This window comes from Terrapene carolina, unplaced genomic scaffold (genome assembly GCF_002925995.2).
Source record: "Terrapene carolina triunguis isolate 2854851 unplaced genomic scaffold, T_m_triunguis-2.0 Scaffold119, whole genome shotgun sequence".
NCBI lineage: Eukaryota > Metazoa > Chordata > Testudines > Emydidae > Terrapene > Terrapene triunguis.
In genome coordinates, this window is record NW_020664470.1 from 944,873 (window position 1) to 953,686 (window position 8,814).

General features: G+C 41.7%; 1 pseudogene; it reads left to right on the top strand.

Moving 5' to 3' along the window:
• The first annotated feature begins 5,936 nt into the window (after window positions 1–5,936).
• LOC112120010 lies at window positions 5,937–7,856 on the top strand (annotated as a pseudogene).
• The last annotated feature ends 958 nt before the right edge of the window (window positions 7,857–8,814 follow it).

An 8,814-nucleotide genomic window follows, 5' to 3' on the forward strand; every position in this document is an offset into this window, starting at 1 on the left:
GAAAGAAAGAAAGAAAGAAAGAAAGAAAGAAAGAAAGAAAGAAAGAAAGAAAGAAAGATTGTGGAGGGTAGGATAGTTAGCAACAGATGGGCAGTCAGCTAGATAGATACCTCATTTAAGATTTTGTAGTCCAAGGTTTGTATCTCCCACTATGTTAAATTCGTTACCAAGATGCATTAACTACATTACCCTAAGAATACGCTTATTTTTGCTGCTGGGCTTTAACCAACATCAATACTGAACGATACTTTATATTCAGTGCACGAGTAGAGCGGCTCAAATTTTAATAAACCATCACAAATTATTGCCATCTGAGCTCTGGCTAGGCCTGACTCTTAAAAACCCAGGGTGTTCTACATACATCTAAACTTATCCAGTCTGGGTGTGTCTGACAGAAAGACATTATCTCTGTTACCCATCATTCAGGACAGTAGGTTCTAGAGTTATTCAGGATCTTATTTTTCCACCCTGGATAGATTTGACTTTTAATTTAAAAAAAAAATCCCAAAAGCAAAAGCATCTATAAACTCCCAAATTTAAAGCCAACATTTCATTTTTTCAGAGAAAAAAAGGAAAAATTGTTGGATTTTAGGTTTCTGAATTTTCAATGAAAATTTTTGAAGGAAAGCAGAAACTTTCTATGAACATTTTTCTTTAGATGAAAACCCAGTTTCCCAACATGAAGAGTTTTGATGGAAAACTTTCACCAAATCCTAGCACGTCCTATTGTGTACAGGAAAAATATGTACTGGACAGAAGGGATCGGGCATGACAATATACATCATCCTTTACCTTCCGTGAATCTGATGAGAAAGGTTGTGCTTCCTCCAAAACAGGTGTAACAAAAGCTAGAATCGCTGATGTGACTTCTTCATGCAGCCTTTCAGAGACCAGGATACAGGATCTAGAGTCTATGTCCTGTCACCATCTTCTTCATGGATCTCTGTAATGAGACCTGAGAATGCTGAGGAGGACTCTGAGCTCTATTTTCCTGACTTACACAGCTGACTTTTATCTGATACCAGAAAGTGAATGCCTCCTCTCATTCATTATCTGAGAGAGAAATATCTCCCTGGAAACTTCTACTAATGGGAATTTTCAATGAGTTAATAATACATTTATTTTTAGAACTTATTAACGAGTTTAATAGGTGAACTCCTAACCTCAATGAGAAAGTTATAGAGACAGGAAAATGTCTATCATCAAAGGAGATGTTTCTTTTTACCACTTCTAAGGAAAATGGGATTTACCACTGTAGAGGAGGGCAGTCATCCACCTTGTTCAGTCTCCTGGCTCTAAAGTGGCGAGTAACAACCGCTTTAGAAGAAGGTTCATAGGTTCACAGATCATCACTGCATCATCTACTTTGATATACTGTATATAACAGGACATTATATTTCATGAAATTCCCCCTGTATTGAACCCAGTAACTTGTGTTTTTTGTTAAACCATCTTTCAGAAAATCATCCAGACTTGAGTTGAAAACATCAAGAGATGGAGAATCCATCACTTCCCTTGGTAGCTTGTTCCAATGGTTAATCATCTTCTCTAGAGGAGTGACTCCCTGGCTGGCATGCTTCCTCATGGCTGGGAATGGCCTGGAAGGGTCTTCTTTTCTGAGGCCCGCTCCTGACTGTCACTCCAGCCATGCTGTGGTCTATTTTGTGTGACTCGGCCCTCCATCTGGGTTGCATCAATTGCCACCCTTTCTGGAGTAAACCGAGTCCAGTTCAACATCAGTTCAGCAGATGAATGCCTGTTCTTCACCCTCACTTTGGGCTTTATTGGCCTTCCAGCATGGGTGTAGTTGGGGGTGGGGGAAGGAGGGTGTTGACCCTCCAAACTGGAGAACTCAGGCATGTGCAGAATTTCACACACAAACATGACCGCATTGGCCTGACTGGAGCTGTGCCCCCCCCCCACCCCCAGATATAGAAGTCAAACTAAGTCTATGCCTTCCAGCTCTTGTCTCTAGGTGTCTTCTTGCTATCGTCCTCGGTGGGCTGGTAGGAGAACCCAGGCCTGCTCTATGGGTTCCACCCCAGGGACCATGTATAAAGCATTTCAGGTCTGTCTATTAAGACCTACTGCTTCCTCAAAGAGCTAATTCCTACCTTGGCCTGTCCTTTGGCCTTCCTTACAACCCCTTCTCAGGCTCACTCCTCCACAGTTCCCAGAAGGAAAGAGGATAGGTTATGGTGAACAAAACAAATATAAATGTCCCATGCTGGGCCTATCTGCCCCAGGGAGGCTCTGGCATCTAGAAGTTTCAATACAGCCCCTAGCCCCAGACCAGTCTTCCTCCATGCAATCTATAGGATTTTTCTGGCCCCAGCCAGGCCTTCCTTCAAGGTGTTAGCACTGGAGGTCCATTCCTTCTCCTCCTCAGCCCTTACTGTATTGGGATTTTCCTCTTTTAATTCCTCCCTCCAGGCTTTGATACCTCTCATTAATGTAATAGGGTAGGGCTGATTGAGAGCACAGACCATCATTAACCTCTTTCCGGCCAGTGTGGGGCCAACGTACCCCTTCAGACCCTCACGGTGGAACATTTGTGCCCTATTTCTAATTTACATTGGTCTGGCTTCAGCTTCCAGACATTAGTTCTGGTCCTGATAGATTAAAAGTGCCCTTGAGTACCAGGCACTTTCTCCTGATGAAGGTATTTTATACACTATAATCAAGTCACCTCTCAGTCTTCTTTTTGATAATACCGAGGTGGAACACCATGGCCATATGGAAAGTCCCCAGGTATCCTAAACAGTTAACGGTTGGCTTAACATGAGGTGCTCTGGTAACTCAGAAGCAATAAGCAGCTCATCACTACAAGCAGTAAAGTCCTGGGGGCCTAACCCTACTTTCCTTGTTTACCTACATCTCTCGTTATTCATGCCTGGTAAGGAACAAGGTGCTATAGCTTGATCCAAAGTCTTACTTGCATAATGGCCTGAGAAGAGAAGCAGGAGACCTCTTTCAATGATTAAGAGCACCAAAGTGGTGCCAGCTTTCATTACACAGTCTGGTGAATGAGAATATAAATACCAGACCCAGGGGATCCTTATGCACCCCGTATGCCCTCTGCCATTTGGCATCAGAAGGTCCCCTGGTCACACATTGCAATGTATGACATCAATATCATTTCTGCAAGGAAGCAGATACCTCTGTGTTGGTTTGGATATTGTTTGAAATTCCAGGATGCATGATTCTTAAATCTATATTTAAACAAATTAATGTGCTTGTACATTAAAGTGATTTTGTGGCCTGTGTTTCTTAAAGGGCCTAAGTGGGTTAGATGACCAATTCCTATTAACCCTAGCCTTCTCTCCTTTTTCTGGATGGGAGATTTCCTTGGTGCCTTCTGTCTGGTTGGTTTCTTTTACTGTTATGTTAATGACAGAGCAGCTATGCCAGGAGTGTGCTCATCATAACTTGTGAGTACTGTTCAGAGCCCTGTTTTGTCCTTGTCAGGGTTCCCTCCCCACTCTGAACTCTGGGGTACAGATGTGGGGACCCATGTGAAAGACCCCCTAAGCTTATTTCTAGCAGCTTAGGTTAAAACTTCCCCAAGGCACAAATCCTTTCCTTGTGCTTCGACGGTATTGCTGCCAAGTGCACCAAGTGATTTAGCCAAAGATTCAGGAAAAGGACCACTTGGAGTTCCTATTTCCCCAAAATATTCCCCCAAGCCTCTTCACCCCCTTTCCTGGGGAGGCTTGAGAATAATATACCAACCAATTGCCTTTAATAAAAGTACAGACCAGACCTTTTATCTTTAGGACACTAAAATCAATCAGGTTCTTAAAAGAACTTTTTATAAAGAAAAAAGTAAAAGAAGCACCTCTGTAAAATCAGGATGGAAGGTAATTTTACAGGGTAATAAAAAGATTTAAAACACAGAGGATTCCCCTCTAGGCTGAACCTCAAAGTTACAAAAACACGAATAAACTTCCCTCTTGGCATAGGGAAAATTCACAAGCTAAAACAAAAGATAATCTAACACATTTCCTTGCTATTACTTACAATTTCTGAAATTTTAGATGTATCATTTTAGGAGCTGGCTTACCTGCTTGGCCTCTCTCTTTGGCCCAAGAGGGAACAAAACAAAGAAAGCTCAAACAAAACCTTCCCCCACCCAGATTTGAAAGTATCTTCTTTCCCCATTGGTCCTTCTGGTCAGGTGCCAACTAGGTTAATTGAACTGATTAACCCCTTACAGGTAAGTGACTCTGTACCTCTGGCCAGGAGGGATTTTATGTTACTGCATACATAAAGGTTGTTACCCTTCCCTTTATATTTATGGCAGTCCTGTCTTTATAATTTTAGCACACGAGCTGCAAGGGATTATGGACCTCATAAGTAACCTCCCTGAGTTCCAGGGCTGTGATGGAATTCCTGCCACTGCTGGATTTTGTGGATTTCACCAAGAGGATTAAGAGAATCAATGACACATTCCGTCAATCCAAGAAGACCTCTCTGCTCAGACTTTGAGGATGTTTGAGTAAAATTATTGACCTGCCTTCTTCCATGCATTGAATATTACTGAAGGAGTAAAGGGTAAAACGTCTCCAGTACATTGCCAGAGACTGTGAACATGTAATGAAGGTTGCTTCCAACCTGACTGCAAAGGCTGTAGGGTCCAGATGGCCAGACTCGGTCAAAGACAAAATTTTGCTAGGTATTTCTAGGTTGCTCGTCACTACAGTTCCAGCTACAATCCTCATAGCAACACGTCCCCATGAAGCAAACCTGTGTGGTTATCTACACTTTGGAGATGGGGAAATTGTGGCACAGGACAGTGTAGTCACAGTAGCGCAGTAAATCTGATGCACAAGCAGGAGCAGAATCCAGCTCTACAGACAGTCACAGGCTGTGCTTTAGCTACAAGAATATTAGGCATAAATGTTTTTTTTTCGCATCATCAGGACCTGAATAGAGATATTGTCAACCAGTGATCTAAATAGATAGATAGATAGATAGATACCCAAAGTTTAGAAAATCAGGAAATGCTTTGTGAAGGGTCCGGTTGACCCACATTGTGACAGAATTAACTGGACATCTGTAAGTTGTTGACCTAGATTCCAGTGAAGAGATTCCAAAGGCCATTCATCTGAAGAAAGAGACTCACATTTAGGGTGATGAACCATGAATATGTGTACTCGGAAAATTGATTATAGAACAGTTGAAATGAACAATCCATTGTTATCAAGAGGGCTACATTGGGAGGAATGTACCCAATGTGAGTATGGGTGTCATAATCAGACATATAACACACAATCTAGCTAAAGTTATTTAAAACATTTAATTAAAAGAAATAACGAGTCCATACATTTTTATTCAGACTCTAGTCTGTCAATACTCAGGCACAAATCCCATTGAATGTCCGTGAGTAAGGATATTCTTTACAGAGGTTAAAGCTTTCAACTATAACTACTGAAGTCACTCAAGAGCAGAAATGATAATTAAATAAATCATTATATATAGATATAGATAGATATAGATATGATATGTGATGGATATAATATGATATATGATATATGATTGATATAGATATTGATATAGGTATAGGTATGATTAAATATTCAGACACTGAAAGGAATAGATTAGTTGATGTAAAGGGGCCCATTTCCACTAGCCATTTATAAATCAATGCTGTTGCTCTTGCAGGATTTTGCCCATGTCTTACTCAGTCAAGAAGAAGAGTGTAGAATCACGATTGTAGGGGGAAGTTGATTAATTTGAGCTTCATGGAAACATTTTCTAAACAAAAACAACCCGATTTTAAAGGTATTTAGGCAGCTAGTGGCACTTTCCAAAGCATCTTGAGTGATGAACCCCCATTGGTTTGAAGAACTCTTAGGAGAAGCTTCAATGTATCTTCTCTATTTTACACTTTTTACACGTTTATCTTGTTTTATTTTCTAAAGGAAGAATCAGCTATGTAGCCAGTAAAAGAGGGGAACCACATGGCAGAGACAGAATTCATCCTGCTGTGGCTTGGAAGAGGATCAAGCTTTCAGATTGTGCCCTTTGTGACATTCCTGGCAATTTACATAATAACAATGCTGGGAAACAGCATCCTGGTCCTCATCATTAGAGCTGACTCCCAACTTCACACCCCCATGTACTTCTTCCTCATTAACTTGTCGCTCTTAGACCTCTGCTACTCCTCCACCATTGCCCCCAGAGCCATGGTGAGCTTCCTAGCAGGGAGAAAACCCATTTCCCACAGTGGATGTGCCATCCAATTCTTCTTCTTCTTCGCTCTCTTCCTCACCACCAAAGCTTTCTTCTTGGCAGCGATGGCATATGATCGATACACTGCCATCTGCAACCCGCTCCAGTATCCCACCACCATGTTCAAGTGGGTTTGAATTCAGCTGGTAGTTGGATCGTATATCAGTGGCTGTGTTAATTCCATGGTGCAAACAGGCTTCACCCTTACACTGCATTATTGTGGGTATAATGAGATTGATCATTTCTTCTGTGATGGCCCTCCCCTGATTAGTGTGTCCAGCAGTGATACGTTCATCAATAATCTTGTGATGTTTACCTTATGTGGCCTCAACATAGCAATTGCTGCCCTGATTGTGCTTGTCTCCTACATCTATATCATCTCCACCATCCTCAGGATTCGCTCTGCCAAGGGCAGAAGAAGAGCCTTCTCCACCTGCACCTCCCATATGATGGCTGTGACTTTATTTTATGGGACCACAGCTTTCATGTACACCCAGCCCACTTGGCTATCGTCTCTGTACCAAAGAAATGCGGTGTCTGTGTTTTATACCCTTTTCATTCCCATGTTGAATCCCCTCATAGATTCATAGATTCTAGGACTGGAAGGGACCTCGAGAGGTCATCGAGTCCAGTCCCCTGCCCGCATGGCAGGACCAAATACTGTCTAGACCATCCCTGATAGACATTTATCTAACCTATTCTTAAATATCTCCAGAGATGGAGATTCCACAACCTCCCTAGGCAATTTATTCCAGTGTTTAACCACCCTGACAGTTAGGAACTTTTTCCTAATGTCCAACCTAGACCTCCCTTGCTGCAGTTTAAGCCCATTGCTTCTTGTTCTATCCTTAGAGGCTAAGGTGAACAAGTTTTCTCCCTCCTCCTTATGACACCCTTTTAGATACCTGAAAACTGCTATCATGTCCCCTCTCAGTCTTCTCTTTTCCAAACTAAACAAACCCAATTCTTTCAGCCTTGCTTCATAGGTCATGTTCTCAAGACCTTTAATCATTCTTGTTGCTCTTCTCTGGACCCTTTCCAATTTCTCCACATCTTTCTTGAAATGCGGTGCCCAGAACTGGACACAATACTCCAGCTGAGGCCTAACCAGAGCAGAGTAGAGCGGAAGAATGACTTCTCGTGTCTTGCTCACAACACACCTGTTAATACATCCCAGAATCACGTTTGCTTTTTTTGCAACAGCATCACACTGTTGACTCATATTTAGCTTGTGGTCCACTATAACCCCTAGATCCCTTTCTGCCGTACTCCTTCCTAGACAGTCTCTTCCCATTCTGTATGTGTGAAACTGATTTTTTCTTCCTAAGTGGAGCACTTTGCATTTGTCTTTGTTAAACTTCATCCTGTTTAACTCAGACCATTTCTCCAATTTGTCCAGATCATTTTGAATTATGACCCTGTCCTCCAAAGCAGTTGCAATCCCTCCCAGTTTGGTATCATCCGCAAACTTAATAATCGTACTTTCTATACCAATATCTAAGTCGTTAATGAAGATATTGAACAGAGCCGGTCCCAAAACAGACCCCTGCTACAGCCTCAGGAACAAAGACGTAAAAAATGCTTTGAGAAGGACTATGGGCAAGAAGAGTTTGAAAACATAAACTTTGTCTTTGAACATAGAGATGAAACGGAGTGGGTCAATATATTGAGCAACACAAGTTGTGACCAAATGTGTATTTTTTGTGGTGGGGTGGGGTCAGGGGAGTAGCTTTTCCAGGTATAAACAAATAAACCCTTGGGATCCACAGTATCTATCCGTCCGTCTGGTTTCTGTCTTCTGTATGGCTGTCTGTCACTCTCTCTCTGTCCCTCTGTCCTACTATCTTACCAGCTGACTTGTGGAACCCATTGCCACTGGATATAATTTAGTCATGCTTCAGGGTATGAGTCTGCTACTGTCTGTCTGAGTTAGGAGTAGATTTTCTCCATGATTTATCATACAAATCTTTTCTTTTTTAAACAACTGAGACTGGCTTCTTCTGCATGGTTCTTTCTTTTTCCTATAACATTCCAGAACACTGACTATACAACATACTTAAGATAATGAATTGGAATCACCTCAGTCCAAATCCTTTGATCATGTGAACTGGGTTAACTAATCTGATTTCTGTTTATCTACACTGATCTACACTAGTTCATGATTTAGCCCTTTAATTTTAACTGATGCCCTGTTGAGATAGCAGTTTGGAAATTGTGAACAATATGACACATGTATCAGGTAACAGAAACTGAGGAAGTCCATGTTCAACGGGATCACCTATGTATAATACTCCCATGTCACATCTGCAACTCAGCTCAATACAGCAAGTGGTCTTGATTCAAATCTCACTCATATTTGTGTAAATAAGGAACATTCATTCACTCATGTGTAAATCACTAGCACCCACATTCAAATCAATGGGTCTGATTTGATTCTGTCCTTACTCGTGCTGATGTAAATCAGCAGTAACACCTCAGGAGTCAATGGGCCTAATTCCTCTCTCACTACCTCTCTGTAAATCAAGAGTAACTGCACTAGAGACAATGGGCCTGATTCTTCTCTTGTTCGCCCTGACGTAA